The following is a 21,444-nucleotide window of genomic DNA, read 5'->3' as shown; positions in this document are numbered from 1 at the left end:
TCCTAGACAGACACACAAAGGATGGCACACGTTTATTGTAACCTTTGAGAGAGCTCTTCATCCTGCTTACTTATTCTTAAGAGGGTGCCGTCTCCTTCCGCTCCGTGATGAATGAGCTACTGGGACTTCCAGATCTCCTGCTGCCTGTCACTCTGCCATCATTTCCTCAGAGTTCTCAATCACAGGTCGTGCCTTAGTTGTAGGTGTTTAGAAAATAAGGCTACCCTCTTTGAGTAGGACACTCTTGGGTTTCTTGTTTACTCTTTGCTGTGTGAAACTTATCTGATTTTTAGCTTAACACTTGGTTGTTCACACTGGCCACGAATTGCAATTAGTAACTTGAGCTTTGCAAACTATGGACAGAAAATGTTGACCTTAAAAATCTTTAGGACCAAGAGTTGGTGGTGCATGCCTGTAATCCCAGTACCCTGAAGGCTGAGGCCTGAGGATGGCTAGTTCAAGGCCAGCTTGGGCTACATAGTGAGTTTGAGGCCAGCCTAGCTACATAGCAGGGCCTATCTCAAAAACAAAGAAACAAAAATAAATAAACCATAATGACAATAATAAAACCTCTTTCCAGAACCTCAGACTAGGTGTACGGGTGAAAAATTGAGCTGGTTGGGGTCTTTGTAACTCCAGCTTGATCCATTAAGGATTTAAAAGGGAACTGGGAGGTCCATTTGCCACCACCTGCAGCAACAGAAACTGTGTAGTGTAGCTGTTAAATTCCAAGTTCAGAGAGATCTAGAGTCACTCTCACCTCTGCTGCTACTATCTATGTGACCTTGGGCGAGTGTCACATGGAGCTTCTAAGCCTCAGTCTCCTGAACTAAAGAAAAAGTACAATGAAGCTTGGGGCCTGGCTCCAGTGATGGAATGCCTGCCTTGCAGGTGCAAGGCCCTGAGTTCAAACTCCAGTACCTCCCAAAGGGCTAATAATAATATTTTTTCTACTACAGGCTCCTGTGAGATAGTAAGGTCATAATTGAGTTAAGTCATTTAAGAACTAACTGGGATAATGCTTAAAACAAAGAACCTGCTGTAAATTTTATTGCATTCATGGTGAAGGTTTGTATTTAAATGTACTCTGCATTGTCGAATGGGAAGTAGTTTTTAGGCTGAAATTAACTCCTGAATGGTAATAGAGGGACCTGTTACTACAGCGGTATAAGGGAAAAGAAAAACTGAGGGGAAGGGTAAGGTTCCTGACCTTACAGCTTGAGGGAAATACATTTTCAGTACTTGGAAAACAGGGATCTTTTAGGGCCGCCAGAAGAAGGCACATTCCAAAAGAGTTAAAACATCTTCTGTTAGAATAAACAAATTTCCTTCATAAAAAGTTTACTCTAGCTGACGGTGGTGTAATCCTGACATGGGAGACTGAGGCAGGAGGCTTGTGAGTTTGAGGCCAGTCTGGTCTATATAGGAAAAACTTGTCTTTAAAAAAAGAAAAGAAAGTAAAGTTTACTCACATCTAATTGAGGGACTATTCATACATTCAGTGAGAAATAAATCTTTCCTTTGTGGGTGGGCTGTACGAGCAGGGAACCAGTAAATATCCTGGAAGAGAAAAGTTATCCATGAAAATAACGATTGGTATTAAACATCACTGCAATTTTACTTTTTGACAGAAACTGTGCTTAGGTGTAGAGAATCAAATATAAATATGTCCTTTAAAAAAGTCATATTCTGGGATTCTGGGCTGGTGGAGTAGCTCAAGCTGTAAAAGCACCTGCCTACCAAGTATGAGGCCCTGAGTTCAAACCCCAGTGCTGCCCAAAAAAAGTCATATTCTGCATGAAGGGACAAAAACCTTAGAATTAACTGACGGTCGACAGCAGAAGAAAGTGTAATTCTCATCTAGAAAAGGAAGACCTGGACTCTCGTGTTGATTCCACTTCTTACCATGTCTGTAGCCTGTGGGGTTCACTTAAGTTGTTTGATCTTTCAATTTTCAAGGGCAAAATGGCGATGAGAACATCTCTGTACCATTCTCATCAGGTTGACGTGCAGTTCAAATGAGTGAAGATTTCTGAAGGCGTGTAATCAACTGTAATGCTACAGCATTGACCTTGGTGCAATCATTTTCCTTTCTCTGCTCCTCAGAGAAAACCATTTTCCTTTTTGTTTCCTGCCTTAGCTTACGAAATGTCTGAGCGCTCTGTCACTGTGTGTGCATTGTGAGCGCATAATGAAATCTTATCAACCCACAGCACAGAACTAAACACAGATCTCTGGACTCCTAAGCACTTGTCCAACACTAAATTCCGAAGACAAATTTGTCAGAGGAGGAAGGAGGCTCTCCAAGACCGGGTCTATTTCGGAGAGGAGTTAATGTTCCCTCCATTTACAGTGGAGGGAACTGAGTATTTTATTGAATATATCTTCAGTAAAGGTTTATGAGGAGCCTACCCTGCTACCACCTGAAAGGATGAGGTCAAGAAAAGCTGTGAATTCTGTCCCATGGCCACCCTTCGCTGGAAACTTCTTGACATTGATCAATCTTTCGTTTTTCTGTCTTTTAATTTCCTCCTCTGTAAGCTGAGAGTTGGTTAGTTCCATGGCTGGCATTATGTCTGGAAATACTGAAATACAGAGACACAATGAAAAAAGAAGGTGTGACCACCCATCTAATTGGAAGAGGGAAGGTGGGTGCTACTCTGGGAAGTTTGGGTATGGAACTTGAGTGGGGTTCCCTGCTTTGTTAGTTCTCTTCCTCTAGGGAGTGGCGAGGGTGCTGGGGTGAGATAAGATTGCTGGCTTCCAGACTAGGAGCTCCTGGGGGAACTGGGGCGGGTGACTCAGTGTCGGTACTTAGGGAGTTTCAAAACTAACGTCATGGGCCAAAGGAATTTTTGTGGGGTGATGAGAGCTCTTGTACCTAAAAGCAGGTATGGTTCTACACTAGGTGACTTGACACTTTCTTCATCTGGATTGTCCGTTATCTTGTCACAGCTTCCTGTGAAATATATTAAACATAAGTAAGTGCAATATTTAATAAGAAGATAAAGCAAAAAGAAGTTAATGGAATGGTATTCAAGACAGGAGCTGAAATGAGCTCAGGAGGAGGTCTGAGAAGAAGACACCGACATGTGTTGATTTCACCAGGGCCAGCTGGGACCCAGGCACTTTCACATCTGTGACATAACCTGTGACAGCCTTGCAAGGCAGCTATTCTATCACCCTAAGGCACAAGAGTAAGTGGCCTGTCTAAAGTCAGGGAATGGCTATGTCTGAGATCAGATTTGGACTGTGGACTCCTGTCAGAAACTCTGTCACAGACTGAACAGGTTCAGATATTCATCTTATCCTTAAAGTGTGGTCCCTGCTTGGAAAAGGAGAGGCACCTGCCACAGTTACCATTACCAGGTTTGCTAAAGCCGGAGGCACTTGGACTCAGGCACAGGTGTGAAGTTTCTATTGTCACCTTGTGGTAACTATTGGGACTGGAATGTCACTAAGCCTGTTTAGTTAGATGCAGACCCTTAATTCCACTGTCATTTGGAAAGATGCCCAAATGAGAGTAGGTTATTCACTTCCCAGAGGCCAGACATTGGAATCGGTGTATTTTCACAGACTCACAGAATCTCAGAGCTGAAGAAACTGTAGGGGTAGATATTTTGCCCCATTATCCAGTCTAGATTAGGGGAACTCTGGACAAGAATTCATTCCTGGCTCTCCCCGTCCTCCTGTGCTCAGAACTTTCCTCTCTACAGCATTGGGTGCATGATTAAGCTATTTAAGTCCTGAATTTGTAATTTTTGAACCCAGAAAAGGGCATTAATCGTTTGAATCATCCTAGAAGCATGTGTCAGAGATAGGGAGGGGAAAATTTCTTCTAAAAGTGCTATTCTGGGTATTCAAGGTACTGCTTTGGAGAGACAGCCAGACCTTGCTGACCCCGGGCCCAAGTTCTCCCAGCCCTAATGAACCGGGAAGTGTAGGCTGAAGGTTCTGCTCAGTGGTTCTCATCAAAGACAAAACTGAAAATAGGAAGCCTTTGAGTGCTGACTGTGAGATAAACTTGCTTAAGTACTCTGCCAAAAGCAGTCGATCATATGAAAAGCCACATGACTACCCAGAAATAATTGGAGCTTGGAAGATGCCAGGGTCGATGAGTAAGATCTCCCACCATGGGATCTAGTTAAAGCAACTCACCCACTCATAAATTCTTAAGTGCCATTATGTGTTACCCTGGAATATGTCTCTGGCCCTGAGGTGGCAGATTAAATGATTTCATGAACACAGAAATGTCAGCCTTTATTGACTACAACTAGCTGTTCATTTATTTCTGCCTTTTATTAACTTGTTTCTCTACCCAGCCCATCCTTACGACCTACTGTGTGCTAGGTGTGGGGGGAAGAAACAATAGTTCCAGTGTAATGTAATCTTCCAGAGATTTATTAGTCATTTGTTTACGATTCTCCCAAAAGACTTGTGACATGTTGCTTTGTATTGTAGCAGCTTAAAAACATGTTTTTTGTTATTCTTCAAAACTAACACAACTGCTTTATAAAGTTTTATATGTCCCATGGTACTTAAAGTAGTCTTGGCCTAGAGAATGCTCTCAGCATTTTGGAATGAACGACTAAATGAATATTTGTTGAATTGGATAACAATTTGATTCAGTGTAGGCTAAATTATGATGGTATAACAACCAACTCCAGATTTCCGTAACTTACGACACAGTGGTTTATTTCTCATCTATGTTAACTTTCTGTTGAAGGAGGTATAGTCTGCTCCCCCTCTTCTTCATTCTGGGATTTGGGTAGTAGGAACTAAATTAGGATAAGCCTATCTTGTGACAGGAGACAAGAGAGACAGCAGAAACGTCTGCCATCTGGATCAGAAGTAAAATATATCACTTCTGCCAACATTTCATTAGCCAAAGCCAGTCTTGTAGCCAGATCTGTTAGGAGGGGCAGACAAGTATAATTCTCCCAGGAGAAAACAATAAATATCTGACAATAAGACTATAATCTACCAGAGAAGTCATTTCATTTTTAAGGAGCGATGGAAGAACACTGATGGAGAGAACACTGTAGCACAGAGCCAACTAAGATGAGATGGATGAGAAGATAAGGAAGAGGGGAAGACCTATGGTGTCAAACACTTCAGAAAGTGCCAGAAGGATGACAACTCAGAAAATGACATTGAGCTCAGAGTAGGGCATCACTGGTGTTGGCTAGGGAACAAAGGGGAGAGAGAGAGAAATAGAGAGAGGCTGAAAATGACTAGACAGTGGTGACACCATTAGTAGAATTAGAAGCATAAAAGAGAACTGACTTGTAAAGAATGGAATGTTCCTTTGAGATCTGGTAATGAAAATTATGGAGATGGAATGGCAGAGGCAGAGTTGGAAGGGGTGAAATCGAGAGTGCAGTGAGTTAGCAAGGGCCAAAGAAGACAGACATACGTCCTGAGGGGAGTACAGGAGGAAAGACTTGCTAAGAGAAACTGTAAGCCAGGAGGCAGGAGTTAAAGTAGCTCTAACCAAAGTATGACATTAAAAAATGATTTATTACTGAAAAACCAAGGTAACTTTTTTTTTTAGGATTTAAGAATATCTTTTATTTACCTTCAGCAGTTTGCAAAAATAAGCCCATTTTTAGGCTTCTTCAATACTTAATCATTTTGACTTTTTTTAGAAACAAAAATCAGTTTTGTGCAATCAGTGAAGGGGAGCTGAAGAACTTTCCAGCAACTGTATCATGTTCATTTTTGTACATTTGTTGTCTAGTGCTTGGCAACCAAATATTGACATGTGGCAGACAGTTACTGGGAATGTATTATTGGGCTTCATGAATGATAATTTTAAGAAAGTGTTTTTGTGACCTGGAGCTTGTTAATTGGTATAAATGTCCTTTGGGGTGGGGGAGAAGGGCACATTAGACCTTTTTGATGGTACAGTCAAAAGTTCTTACACCCAGTGGTTTGAAATTGTTTGCAACCCACAAAACTCTGAGGGGGAAGTAAGACCCAAGCAGAGCAGAACTAGGTTATTCTAAGCTGCTCTCTGTGATACGAAGAGGGTCCTTGGGCAGGAAGAATGGGTGAATTTAGCAAAAATAGATGTTTGAGAATATTTATTCACATATTCCTTCATTCAGTATTCATCATTCATGTTCATTCAACATTGCACAGTGTTTACTGACTACCTGTCAGTTGCTGTTCTAAGTGTTGCATACAGACAGAGCCTCTCCGTTCATGCAGTTGAGCGAATAAGAATGCCATGTGGTGTCATTCAGACATGAGTACTGTGAAGAAAGGACAAATCAGGTTAAAGGGATACACCATCAAAGGGTGTGGGCATGGGGGGTTGCAGCTATTTTAAATAGAATGGTCTCAGAAAACACTGAACAAGACCTGGATGATCTGGGGGAAGCATGTCGCAGTGAGGGCAGCCAGTGCTAAGATCAGTCTTCAGGCAGGAATGAACTTGGCGTGTTTTGAGAAGTGCAAGGTCAGTGTGGTGGGAGTAAAAGCAGTGAGTGGAGAGTAGCAGTCATGACACTGGAAAGAGAGGCCAGGTCTTATGGGATCTAGAAGGCTTTTGTTCTCAAAGCAATAGGAAATCCTTGAGTGGGTTTTGAGCAAGAGAAAGATAATAGGGATTCTGTTTTTAGAGGATCACATTGACTACTGTGTGGAAATAGACCATAAAAGTGCAAGACCTTATACAGAGACTGGTTAGAAGGCTGTTGCAATAACACAGTCAAGAGGAAACGGAGGTGTGTTTTAGATACAGACTTTGAGGGAAAGAGAGATAGTAAAGCTGTGGCAGAAGCAAAAAAATGAATGCTGGTGCCATTTGCTGAGTTGCAGAGCAGCGGGGAGAAGAAAAGTATCATATCACTGGATTAAGAGATGACCTCTAGGTTCATAGAAAAGTGTCTGGTGTGCTGCAAATGTAAGATAAACTTTCACCTGTTCTTTCTATTTTGGGACACAACGAGTAGATCAAAGGTCCCGTTACTGAAATCCAGATACAGAGTCGGAAAGGTTAAGAAGAGAGACTGATCTGATGTGCAGAAGCCAAGCTAAGAACCTAGGAAGTTGGATATTTCTGATCTCTAGATACTGGATCTGACTCTAAGTTATGGCAGGAGAAAGATTTCTCCTGGAAGACACACAGCAAATTATCACACAGGATGTTTTCTCTGGGAAGCCAGAGAAGAGATTATCTTGTTGGATATTCTTGTCGGCTGTAGAATGACTCTTGTTACTATCCTTTCATGGAAAAAGAACAAAAGAATGTATCAGGTTCTGCATCCTTGTTGCCCAATACATCATTGATAAGTGAAATTTGGTGATCTCCACTGGGATTCCCCACCATTAATTCTGCAAGCTTGATGTTGTGATGTGCCAATTGCTTTTGAATTGTGTGTGTTTACTTAGTAAATTTACAAACTTTAAAATTAATGTGCAGACATATTTACAAGACTCAAACTTAACAGTAATAGTTCACATTCATTACTAAAAGTTAGAGCTAAAAAATTTGAAGAGCAGTCAAGTAAGTGGAACATGGAGAATACCTGGGAGAGACAGAGATGAAGTGTGTTAATCTGAAGTGTTTGGTTTGAACTTTTGCCTTATCTTGAGCATTGGGGCTCGCTTGTCTCAGTTCTGCACCACAGTGTGATCAACCACACTGCTTTGTGACTTAAGACAACCCTTTTTTGTAGTCTCTTCTAGTGTTAGTTGACTGAGCTCCTCTAGACAGTGTTTACCTGGGGTCTCTCATGTGGTTACGATCCCATAACTGCTGGCACTGAAGCCGTGTGAAGGCTCACCTGGCCCCGTGTGCACAATGGCTCTTCATCACCCATGTCTGACACTTCATGCTTGTCCACTTGATCCTTCTTTTCAGCGAAATAACTTGCACCTATGACATGGAAGTTGGGAGCTCCAGGAGTCAGGAAGTCAACACTTCAAGTCCTCATGAAAGCAAGCCCTGGAGCTGACACAGTGTCACTTTTGCCATATTCTATTGGTTGAGCAGTCAGAGATGAGCCCAGATTCAAGGTGGTGGAGGGACAATCCCCATCACTACATGGGGGTGTGGCATGCAGATAGAAGAAGGGAAGAAATTGGTCACAGCCACTTTGGACATGAGCCACATTTCATCATCAGGAGCCCATTCTTGCCTCAGACAGGAATTACCAAGTCTTTTACTAAAGGATAGCTTCTAAGAAATGAATACTCTGATCACCCATTGGGATGGCTACTATGAGACCAACAAACAGAAAATAAGTATTAGCAGGGGGAGGGGTGTAATTGGAAACTTTGTACGTTGGCTGTGGTAAACAGTATGGTGGTTCCTCAAAAGAATTAAAAATGGCCATATGATTCTGCAATTCCACTACTAGGCATGTAATCTGAAGAACCGAAATCAGAGTCTTAATTAAAGAGATATGTGTACACCCACATTCATAACAGCATTATTTATAAAAGCTAAAACATGGCAGTAGCCCAGTGTCCACTGATGGATGAATGAATAAACAAAATATAAGGTGTACATACAATGGAATATCACTGAGCCTTAGAAAGGAAGGAAATTGTGATGTAAGGTGTGACATGGATGAATCTTGAAACCACTAAGCCAAGTGTATTAAGCCAGTCACAAAATGACAAACACTGTACGATTCCACTCAGATGAGCTACTTAGAGCAGTCAAGTTCATACTGTAAGTACAGTAGTTGTCGCCATGGGCTGGAGGAGGGAGAATGGGAAGTTACTGGTGAATTCATATAGTGTTTCAGTTGGAAAAGACGAAGAGTTTTGAAAGTGGATGGTGGTGATAGTTGCACATTATGAAAATATTTAATATCACTGAAATAGACACCTAAAATGATTACAATGATAAGTTTATGTCATGTTTATTTTACCAAAATAAGAAAATTGGAAAAATATCTCTGACTAATTTGATCAAGAAATAAATAAAAACTAAACATAAGTCCATTCTATAGGCCGAAAATCAGAGATTTATAATTGTTTTGCATCTTGCAAAACTTATACAATATCTGAAAAGGATTTGAACCGATAGACCCTTACACTAAAGGTATTAACACACCATGAGATAGTGGTTTTCAAAAATCTAGATAAGTGGATTTCTCTTATAATTTTTTGTTGCTTTTTAAACTAGCCATTTGAATAGAATTTTATTTTATTTTTTTATACAGTTAAAAAATAATTCATTTATTCACATTGCATACATTGTTTGGGCCATTTCTCCCCCCTGCTCCTCTCCCTCTCCCCCCCTCCCCTCACTTCCTGGCAGAACCTGTTCTGCCCTTATCTCTCATTTTGTTGAAGACAGAAGCATAATAAGGAGGACAGCTTAGCTCTCTATAGGCCAATGAAAGGAATGATTAAAGAGTCACCTGGTGACTCTTTAATTAGCTTTTGGCTAATGTAACCCATTTAATTTAAGGTACAGAGGCGTAGTAGACATGGATGTTCAGATGTGCCTTAGTCAATCATGTCCTATGGGTCAAATCCAGAGCAGGGTGGCACAAGAGTTGGAGAGCAAATGAGGTGGAGGAAATCTAGAAGTGACTTGGAGTTGAAGTGATATGCGGAAAGAATCAGCAACACCAGTTGGGAGGTATGAAATGAGAAGGCAGCCAAGCATATTTTCAGGTGTTTCTGGAAAAGAGCAAAGGGAGGGCAGTCCAAGAACAAGAAGCAACCAGAAGAAATCCCCCAGAGAACAGCAGTTAAGCAGTGGTGTAGAAGCAGATAAGTGAATCACCAACAAGCTGCTTTAAATACTTAATGAGGCAGACATGGCTAAAGAGAGCAGGAAGGAGTAATTGAAAAATACTCTCCTGAGTCGAACGAGTAATTCTTCAAGACAGGAAGCTGTCAGCCCCTGCCAGTCATCCCTAAAGATGCTTTCCTCAGACTGGACAAATGGTTGCACAATCTTCAACACCTGTAGGTGAAGGAATTCCTCATTCTGGTCGTGAAGAATTGTCTTACTACTCTGCCATAACATGAGTTTTCAGTTTACCTGTGTGATGTGTTTGCAGTGTTTGGCCATAACTCTCACAGTGAAAGAATTTCTTTGGCCATGTAGCAAGAAGCAGGGCCTGCACCCTCCAACTCCCACCCTGTGAAGGGTTATCTTGCCTTGTCATCCACACGCTGAGTAGGTTCTCGCATAACCTCATGCTACTGACTAACTTAAAAGAATTAGTAGTCACCATAGTTCTTGGAATTGTGCATACAGAGTCCAACGTAGGAACAAATTTGATAGTCACTGAAGAGTGCTTGTCTACGTAGTATGTGCCATACTCTGCTCTGAGCCGATTTCTCCTGAAGGAAAGTTAAATTAGGCCAACAGAAGTTAAGGCCATCAGAAAGGAAAAGGCTTGAGGGTCATATTGGTCTTCATGATAAGGAGTTGATAGAATTCTGTAGAAAGGTCCAACGTTTATTCACTCATTTACTAGGAATCTAAATAAACATTTAAAAATAAAGGTGGAACATCATAAAAATCCATGCCGTTGCATCCTGTCTTAACAGAAACTTTCAGTATCACACCCTGATAGAAAGGGTCAGTGACAAATACCGTAATTCAAGTGAAGAATTCCTAAAGCAGCCTTAATTTCCAGAACTGCCAGTTAATCAAATAGCCTGGAACCCTTCCCAGGATTCTTTTTTAAGTCTAGACAAAACCCCAAGATAACCCTTGTACCATTGATCTAATGCCAATGGGATGTGAGAAGGGAGTTAGAGAACTGTATTATCAAAGGGGTTTTACAGAGAGTAAGGTGCTTTGTGAAAGAAGACTGGGACAGAAAAAGTGAATAGGAATCATTGGTGTGTGGTGATGGGGGTGGGAGAGGGCAGGAGAGCGTTCAAGGGGAAGAAGAAACAGTTCTACAATGAGGAGGAAGTTGATCAGACTTCAGCTTCCCCCAGAGGATAAGCATAATGTTTTTATTAACTTGTACTTGGCAATGGATTTGTTCTCCACAGACTTTAATTCAAGCCTAGGAAAAACCCGAAGAGAGGGGAGGAGACATTTTATTGAAGATGGGTGCTGAGGATGCAACAACGAATGAAAATCTATGTTCACTGGTGAATCCCAAGGGGAAGTTTCAAATCCTACAGTGGCCAATGGAAAGGTAAAGTTATATGAGCACCTCATTAACTTTCCTGGGAGAAAAGGATTGCTTTGTAATTGCTTGGAAGTCCATAGATAGCTGTGGGTTACACCAAAGGTCTTGCCGTTGAGTCTAATCAGAGCATTTCCATCTTTCCAAGAATTTTTAATGACCAGAGTATTTGGAACTTTGGTATTTCCTGAGTCTCAAATAAATTACATAAATAAGTCTCATTGGCTCATATATAGTATGTTAGTGATGTAGTTCAAGTGTCTTCTGACCTTATTCACTTAATCCTTGAGTTTTCACCTAGAAGCACATCTCTGTCAAATAATATAATAGACTCCAGTGGAAGATAATTTTTCTCTTATCACCATTGTTTAAAAACTAGCTAAAGATTAAGGTTCCAAACATAGCATCTTCTATGATCCATAAATTCTACTTGTAATTGGAATTTCAGGAGAAATATTTCCACCTTGAACATGTACATATAGCTTTATTCGTAATAACTGAGAGCTAAAACCAACCCAAATGTCCATCAATGCAAGAATACGACAAAACAAGAGAGAGAGAGAGCAAGCTATAAAGGTATGGAATGACATGGATGAATCTCACAGGCACAGTGGTGAGTGTAAGAAGCTGGACATAAAATATCATTAGGATTCCATTTATATAAGGTTCAAGGACAGATAAGACTAATCTATGGAGAGAGAAGAATGGTGTTTATCTTTGGAGAACATTAACTGGGAATGGCCACCAGAAGATTTCTGGGAAGCTAGAAATGCTTTATCTCTTGTCTGTGTGTATGCACATGTAAATTGTGACTGAGCTGTACATTTAAGATTTGAGAAATTTATAATTTACTGAATGCATATTACAACTTAACTTAAAAAAATAAAGATGGAAGCTGGGTGTAGTGGCTCATGCTTGTAATCCTAGCTACTTGAGAGGTGAAGATTGAAATGATAGTGGTTCAAGGCCAAGCCAGGCAAAAAGTTTGTGACATCCATCTCATCTAATGTCTGGGCATGGTGGCATGAATCTGACATCCCAGCTAGGTAGGAAACATAAGTAGAAGGATTGTGGCCCATGCCAGCTCAGGCAAAAAAGCATGACAAAAAGGGTTGGTGCAATGGCTTAAGTGGTAGAGTGCCTGCCTAGTAAGCACAAGGCTCTGAGTTCAAATCTCAGAAGACGAACAAAAGGCAGGAAAAGAAAATCCCTTTCAGAAATGTATATTTGAAGATCCAAAATTAAGCTTATACTCAACATACCCATCCTTCATTGGTGACACATTGGTGATATGGTGGTGGCTAAATCCAATAATTCCACGCAGTATAGTTTCTAGCCCAGAATTTTAGAAAAACAAACATAATAGCAAATTGCAATCAAAATAGCTCTTGCATATGCATTGACGTCAACCTAGGTAATATAAACCACTGCCAGATATTCACACACACAGTACAGATGGATGCATTTGCCTTCGACAAACATTTGTGCTTGTTTTTATCAACCCGAGTTTAAAGAATCCCTCAAGAATGGTGAAGTATAGGAATATGAACTAGGCAAGTAGCTCTGTTATGAGATTGCCAGGCCAAAGCTGATTTCAGCCTGGCGGCTTTGTGTTACAAGTGCATTATGAAGAGCGACTAAAGAAAGGGAAGCTCAGGCCTTCTTCTCCAGTGGTTTTACTTCTGTTTCCTAAAAGACAGTACCCTCCCATGGTTACTTCTTTGCTTCTGGTAACTAATCCTTAGGAATAATTAGCTTTAGAAGTCTTAGTTTTAAATGGCATAAAATAACTAATGTTTAACTTACTGAATGGAAAATGGAAAAAAATCTTTATGTTGTTTTGTCTGATCTTCCTTTTTTTTTTTGCAGTACTGGGGTTTGAACACAGGGCCTCATGCTTGCCAGGTAAGCATTCTACCACTTGAGCCACTCCACCAGTCCTTGGCTGACTTTCCTAAATGGCTGGAATAAACCATTTCTATAGCTACAGAAACCATAGTCCATTCCAAAGGGGAGAAACTCTTGCCTACTAGGGGATTTAAAATCACTCAGGGATCCAATACACAACAGAGAGCCCAGGGACTGCTAGGGCCCTGTAGACGTTAGTCATGAATATTGAAGAAATCCAAGAGGTAAGGTCAGTTGAGAGCAGTTTCATTTCCAACTGACTATAATTTCATTTGGGGGACATTCTTTGCTGGATAAAACCTCATTCATTTAAAGCTGAGCCCTAATAATCTGTAGTAGAACCAAATGTCTAGAACAGCGATGTCATGAGTTCATAACCTTTGTTCCCGCTTCAATTTCAAAACCCTGTTTCTTGGCTGTTGTTTTGGAATTATGAGAAAAGGTCAATTGAATCACAGCAGTGGCCATGGAGAAATCACAACGAAAAACAAAACACTGGAAAAAAAAGCTTGAACCTCTTATGGAACCTCAGGAAGCTAAAACTTTTAAGGGAGAAGTCCCAGCTCCTAGGACTTCAGGGTGGGTGGAAACTGGTGGGGGGAGAATGGGGTCTGATGGACAGCTTTTTTACGGTGCATTCTAAATTGCTGTTTTCTGAAAAAGGAGTATTGTACCAGTATTTATGGAGATTAGTGGGTAACCTCTAGTCCACATTATTTGTAAGTTTGGAGAATTTGTGATTATTAATATGTTTTTGGAGTGGGATGCTGTGAAGGATTGAGCAAGCAGTTATCTTAGTGACTTAAAATGAATCTCTTCCATATCTGTTTATTCTGAACACCTCTTATGTGCAAGGTACTGCAAGAAACATTGGATATAAAAGGCAGCACCTAACTGCCTTACACACTAGTGATTTAGACAAACAAACATGCAAGTCTTATGTGTCGGATTAACAGGCATTTAGTAAGTGGTGTGTCACTGTGTATAAATGACAACTGGTTTAGCTTAAGATTCTTGGTCTAAGACACTGGTTGTGAGGATTAAACAAGGCTATGCATTTCCACTCTCTTTGCATTGTTTGGCAAGTAGTGAGCTCTCAGTCTTTAGGTAGACACAGGTGTAGGCATAGACTACATAGGATATGGGAGCATATAGGAGTACATTGGTCAACTTGAGGGCAGAGCATCAAGAAAGGTCTCTTTCAGGAGGTGGCTGCCAGAGGCAGTGGTGGGGTATAAGGGCATGGAGACAATTCAGTGTGGGGCTGAAGTGTCAAAGATGAGGCAGAATGGGCTGAGTGCTCTTGTGAGCAATTTCTATGCTGTAAATACTCTTCCTTGGCCTGAATTCAGATTTTAAAAATCAGCTCTGTGGCAGGTATAGCCTTCCAGAATACCATGGTTGCTGGGTTGAAGACTGATTGACTCCAGGGCAATGGGCACACATCATTGATGTGCTTTCGGCCAGGGAGACAGAGAATGGGATTATAATTTTAAAAAGGTAACTGGCTCCAGTGAGAAGAAAGAGGACCATGCCATTCCAGAGGCAGGGAGGCCAGTACAGTGATTCAGATAAGAAATTAAAGTAAACTTAGTGATGGTAGTGGTTATTTAGATGGGGGGGTGGTGTGGATGGAGGTGATTTTAGAGCCAACAGACTGATAGATGTGGAGGCTTACGAAGTGAGTCTCAGTTTGGGGCTTGGGCAGCAGGGTGGGTCCTGACACCATTCTCTAAGAGAGGGAGCTCAGTAGGCAATATTTGGGTGGTGACACACTAAGTTTCACTTTTGAACTCAGTAGGTGTATCTCCTCATCCAAGTGATGGCCTCAAGAGGCTGCTAACTGCATTTCTTGGCCCAGAGATAAGCTAGGAATAGAGAGACATGAAAGCCATCAGCAAAGATGGAAATCAAAGCTTTGATAGTGCCTGAGCTTAAGGAAGAATCTAGAACAGAGTCCTGAGGACACCACTGTGGACAGGATTGGGCCAAGGAAAAGGAGCACATACAGAGGACGAGGAGTGGCCAGATCAATGGAAGAACAGAGGAGATGGCGCTATGGAGCTAGGAGAAGTGAGCCTGTGGAAGAGGGAATAATCTGTGACTTTAAACTCTAGTGACAAGTCAACAAAAAGTGAGAAGCAGCTCTTGGAACCAGCAAGGAGTGTTCAAAGAATGTCCTCAGGAAAGGGTGGATTTAGTGAAGTTTAACTGCAGGAAGTTTGGTTGTAAACACAGGTGAGGAAAGTTGGGCAGTAGATATGGGACACTCAGGAGGTGTGGACAATAGATATATGACAAAGTGTTTGATGTAATCAGTCATCAGGGAAATGCAAATCAAAAGCACAGTGAGCTAGTGTCCCAAGAGCCATTGGTGAAGATGTGAAAAAAAGGAGCTTTCATGTACTCTTCATGGCGATGTGAATTAGTACAGCCACTATGAGAACAGTATGGAGGGTCCTCATAAAACTAAAGATAGAACTATCAGATGACTCTGCTATACCACTTCTGGATAGAAACCCTAGGAAATGACATCAGCACACGATAGAGACACCCATGACCATGCAGCAGTATTCAGAATAGCTAGGGCACAGAGTCTACTAAAGTGCCCATCAAAAGATGAATGAATAAAGAAAATGTGGTATGTGTATACAATGGAATATTACTCAGCCATAAAGAAGAATGAAGTTCTGTCATCTGCAGCAAAATGGATGCAACTGGAGGAAATTATGTTAAATGAAGTAAGTCAAACCCAGAAAGACAAGTACCACATGTTCTCTCTCACATGTGGAAGCTAAATGTAGACTAGTGATGACAAGAGGTTGGGAAAGGTGTGTGTTCATGGGGAGTGAATAAAAGGAGACTGGATTTGATCAGAGCATGCTGTATGTGTGGTCAAAATATCACACTGGACCCCACTAATATGTACAACTAATGCACATTAATAAAAAATAAAACAGGGCTTTACCGCTTCCTCGGCAGTTGAACAGAAAGGAGGCAGTGGAAGTCCTGTCAGGCCATTTGGTTTCATCACCCTTCTTTGTCAGCTGTTCCTGGGACAAGTTATAATGGCTCACAGCCAGAAGCACAGCAGGAGCTTGAGCAAGCCTTTCAGGCCCAAACAGAGCCCCAGCGTCTGGTGGGTGCACAGGTTCCTGCAACTGAGGAGATGCATGCCACAGCTTCCTCCTCCTCTGCTCTGATCTCAGGCAGCCCAGAGGAAGTGCCTGCTTCTGGAAGTCCAAGTGCTCCCCAGAGTCTTGAGGAAGCCGGTTGCTCCTCCACTACCATCGAAGCCACTCCGTCAAGCAAATCAAAGGAAGGTTCCAGTGGCCAAGAAGAGCAAGTTCCAAGCACCTCAGAGGCCTGCCCAGATTCTGAGTTCTTGCTCAGTACTTCTCTGGGGAAGAAAGTGGCTGAGCTGGTGAAGTTCCTGAGTGTCAAGTATACAACACAGGAGCTCATCACAGAGCAGAAATGCTGAAGAATGTCATCAAAGATCACAAGGACTTCTTCCCTATGAGCTTTAGAAATGCCTGCGAATGCATGGAAGTGATCTTTGGCACTGAAGAGAAGGAAGTGGATCCCATCAACCACTGCTACGTGCTTGTCAGAATGCTAGACCTCACCTACGACGGGAGGCTGCGCGATGACCAGGGCCTGCCCAAGACCAGCCTCCCTGTTACTTGTCCTAGGTGTGATCTTCATGGAGGGAATCTGCACCCGTGAGGAAAAGATCTGGGAGGTCCTGCGGACGATTGGGGTGTATGCTGACAGGAGAGATTTCATCTATGGGGATCCCAGAATGGTCATCACTGAAGATTTTGTGCAGGAGCAGTACCTGGAATGTCGACAGATGCCTAACAGTGATCCTGTTAGCTATGAGTTCCTGTGGGGCCCAAGAGCTCATGCAGAAGAAAGTCCTGCAGTTTTTCTCCAAAGTCAGTGGAAATAACCCCACATCCTTCGTATCTTTGTACAGGGAAGCTTTGAGAGATGAGGAAGAGAGAGCCCAGCTTGCAATGGCCACACAGGGAGATCCTCCTGCCGATTCAAGTACTACAGCCAAGTCCAGCGGCTTCTCCTGCCCTAAGTAAAGGCTGAGGCAGGTTCTTCACTCTGTGTTTGAAGACGGAAGTCAGTGTTCTAAGTAATGAAGCGATTTTAGGGTTTTTTTCTTTAAAAGGTTTATTAGTTTCAGAATCTGGGTTCATTAATTACTTTGCTCACATATTTACTACTGCTTATAAGGTTTAAGAATAATACTGGTACTCTAAAATGTAAATTGAGAATCTGTTTATCTTATTTTGTGGTCTGGAACAAGATAACATGGTGGTGGTGTTGGAACAGAATTTTCCTTAGAAATGTAAAAGAGGCCAGTAATAAAATAAATGATACCGGTAAATGTAGAAGAATGTAAAAGATAATTACGGCAAGAGCTCCTGTAACTCTTCTAGTCCATCATTTTGCCAAACTTAAAGATATATACCTTACTTGCCTTGTTTATTCAAGAATGTGTGAGACATTTACATCTTAACAAATAAAAGATAACCCTGGCAAAAAAACAAAACAAAACAAAAAAAAACCAGAACATTTAAAAAAAGTACAACCAGTCAAGGAAGGAGAGGTAGGGGTGCTTACTGGAGAGGGAAGTGGAACTTGGAAGAGCATAGCAAGGGTTTGGCTCATGTGGGAAGGGAGAGACTGTACCTTCAAGAGTTGAGTCAAGGGGAATTACTGTGTAGGGGATCTACATTTGGTATGTTTAAATCTGTGGCCGTTGGTCTATTATGCACATTTTCTAATTTAACATTTCTAATACAACAAAATAATAAGTGTGAAGCAAAAAAAGAAAAAAAAAAGAGTTGAGGCACTGTTGTAAATGCTTTCCATATGCTCACCAATTGCTTCAGTTCTCACAAGGGAGATATTCTTATTATCTCCATTATGGAGTTGGAAAAAGTAGCCTAGGGCCACACAACTAGGACAGATAGGAGTCAGGACCTGCCCCTCGCTGTCTGGCTCAGAGTCCATGCTGTTAACCATTATCCAGTGCACCCCTTGGGGTTGTTCAGCCAGCTATGCTGACAGGAGGGAGTCAAGCATGGAAAGGGGGTTGAAGGCATAGGAGGGGGAATGGCACAAGTTACTTCCTATGGCAGGAGGGGAATGGGCCTAAGAGCTCAGTGAAGTTGGCTATAACAGGAAGAAATGCTGGAACAAGTGGAAAAGAGACTTGACAGAAAAGGGGTAGCTGTATGTAAATTTGTAGGTTCAGTGACAAGAAATAGAGAATTTTTCAAAAGCATAAAGAGAGAAATGATTTGGAAGCAGCAGTGGGGAGGACCTGATCTAATCTCTTGACCCCAAAGTTTTATATGGCCTATGGGAAAAGAAGCAGGATTCATGGGAGAGGGCTGCTCAGTGTCTCAAGGGAGAACCAGGTTTTAGTTAAGTTGAGGAGAGAAGGCTCAGTGAAGTGACCCACAGTGGAGTGGAGCTTAATCACGGCATGAGAGTCGCAGAGGGCTCTGAGGAAATAGAAGATACAGAGGATACGGGGTCGGGAAGAGAATAGGATGTTAGTGGCATCTTGGGTGAGGAGGAAGGATAACAAGGTTGGCTCTACTGCAAGTTGTGAGTTTCCCTGACTGAGAGCACACCAAGAAGTCGGTCTCCTGGTTGGGGGAGCAGGTAGATGAGGTGGTGAGGACAAGAGTGAAGGAAGTGGTGGGCGGTGAGGGTGGTTTAGGAGTCAGGACATCTTGGAGGGCCAGCACTTTCAAAGAGCCGCCATTTTGCAAGATGGGATGACTTCAGCCTCTGCTAGAAGTCACCTGTGAGGGCTCTTGGGAAAAATTTGCTAGGAAGGATTTGCGTGTGTGTTGGGAGAAGTGTCTTCCTGGTGTTTCAGATTGGCAAGTCCTGTGACATTTTGTACCAGTACTCTGGTGTATTTCAGTAAATGGGTATCAGGGAAGGCCGGCCATGTCATACATCAGAAACGAGAAATGTTCAAGCAACTTGGTCACCTGGCTCCAAAAGGTTACCACCAATCAGACCTCTACACTGTGCCCCAAACATCTGCAGCACACATCAGACAACTGGAAAATTGTCTTATTGTTAAAGAGACATACACATAAATAAAAGACAAAATGCCTCAAAGAGGAATGGGTAAAAGACCGAAATGGGCAATTCACAGAAAAAGAAATTCAAGTGCTCAATAAACAAAAATCCTGAACCTAACTGTTAATGAACTACTTTTCACTCTATTTTACAGTACTAATAATACTTTTTAACCTTTTTATTTATAAATATATGAATAAAAATCAATTCAACAGAGAGATGGTGTCTCCTTTTTTTTCCTATACTGAGGCTTGAACTCAGGGTCTTGCACTTGTTAGCACTCTACCACTTGAACCATGGCCCCAAATCTTGTGTGTGTGTGTGTGTGTGTGTGTGTGTGTGTGTGTGTGTGTTTTAAAGTTTGTTTTTCAGATAGAATTGCACTAACTCTGCCTGGGCTGTCCCCAAACTGTGATCCTCCTGTCTTCATTGGCTGGGGTTGCGGGTGTGAACCACCACATCTGGCTCTCTGATGTTTACTTCTAATAGAATAGTAGATACCTATTAATTGGGTAGAATTACGTAGACTTCCTCAATATATTAAGAGGAAAAAATCAAGGTGAAGGATAATATGCTGTGTAAGATTCCACTTGCAACAAGTATGGAATCTGCATATTCATATATGTGCTTGAAAATGGTCAGAAAATGTTTGCAAGAATAAAGAACAAATGTTCATGATGTCTCCTCTGGTGAATGGGATTAGGGACCTTGGGGATACAGACCAGGGGGAGGGATACAAGACCAGGGGGAGGGATACAGACTTTTTTAAAAAAAGTCTTATTATGGAAAAATTCAGACATACACAGGTATAAAGAGTGATACAACAAACTCCTCTCATTCACACTTCCTAAGTTCAGCATTATCAGCATTGTTTGATAATGGTATCCTTTTGTTCTGTTTGAAAAAAATCCTACTTATATGTATTTTTTAATGTTAAAAAAACAACATAATGAAAGTGATTTGTCCTGATGCCCTCATAGCTGTGGTTTATTAGCTCTCCCCTTAGTCCCCAAAAGCAGGAGCAGGTTCCAGGGTTGAGGATTGGGAGCCCTAGCCTCTGTGCTCCTGAACTTTGTAAACTGGGTAGCTACAGGGACTGTGAACTTTGTCCAAATACCATAAAGCATACTTAATTTGAAAAGTGACATCAAAGGAAGGCTGTATTCTCTGTAAGGGAGAATTTAATAAGCTTACCACTCTCCACTCATATCCCCTAGTTCATGTTTTTATGGGGGAAATAACTTGATTTATCTTAAGCTTATTTTCATCTCTGTATTAAGGTTCACTCCATTTTCCAACAGAGAGGAAAGCTAAAACAACAATGGCTTCATTGTCTTTAAATTAGTGCCCCTTGGGCACGAAAACTGCTATGGTCAAGTGCTACCCTTGGTGGTGGATGGATACCGCCTGACAGTGTTCAAGAAATTTGGAGAAATATATGAATTCCCTTCCCAGTCCCCATTTGGGACAGAGTGCCCAATTCGGAGGACTCCAAGTGAAGATGCCACCCTCTACCTGCATCCACTCATTTATTCAACCTTCATTCATTACCGGTACCTTGGTTGGAGTGAGGATGATGAAGTGGTACAGCACTTGACCCTTGACCTTCTGGAGCTTACAGAATCTCGAATGAGGCTCCCATGATTTTCTCTGCTTCCTTTGCCCGGATGGCTTTTTCTTATCTTGCCCATCTAGTCTCACCCATTCTTCAGAATGTAGCCCACAAGTCATCATGTTTGATGAATGATACTTAGAACTTAGGTTTCCTCTGCTGGGAGTGCCCTTCCTGTCTTGTCCATCTATAGTCACCCTGCAAAACTCAGGTCACTGGTCACCATCAGTACAGTGCTGCCCAACTCCAGATCTGAGCAAGTTATGTGCTTTTAAGGGCGTGTTACAGAGTCTTACATGCTTGCTTCCCTTTGGGTGCAGCCTGTGACTTGCCAAGTCCTACATGGTGTGTGGCCCGTATACATTTATTGAATCAATGTGTGAAGCAGGTAACATAATATCTTTGGGTCTTATGCCATTTAGACTTTCCTAAGTGGCTTCAAAGGTAATCTTTGGCCTCAGAACCTCCACAGCTCTTTCCTTTTCTCATGGTCTTCCAAAGTACCAATCTTACTTGAAAGTGCCAAAGGCTCCGAATGGCAGAAGCAGGTGAATGGCCCAGTCCTAAAGTGGATGCCGAAACCATTGGCTGGTCCTTTCTACTTTAAATTCTTTAAGTATAAGAAGAAATTGGGGTTACAAACGTAACCCTGATGTCAATGTCCTGATACAA

The 21,444-nt window shown here is 41.8% G+C and overlaps 1 pseudogene; it reads left to right on the top strand.

Annotated features, from left to right (window-relative positions):
* Positions 1–10,374: 10,374 nt before the first annotated feature.
* Positions 10,375–19,321, top strand: LOC141414954 (putative MAGE domain-containing protein MAGEA13P; annotated as a pseudogene).
* Positions 19,322–21,444: the final 2,123 nt, after the last annotated feature.

Source organism: Castor canadensis, chromosome 12 (genome assembly GCF_047511655.1).
Source record: "Castor canadensis chromosome 12, mCasCan1.hap1v2, whole genome shotgun sequence".
NCBI classification, from domain to species: Eukaryota; Metazoa; Chordata; class Mammalia; order Rodentia; family Castoridae; genus Castor; species Castor canadensis.
This window is presented reverse-complemented; position numbering and strand designations above follow the sequence as displayed.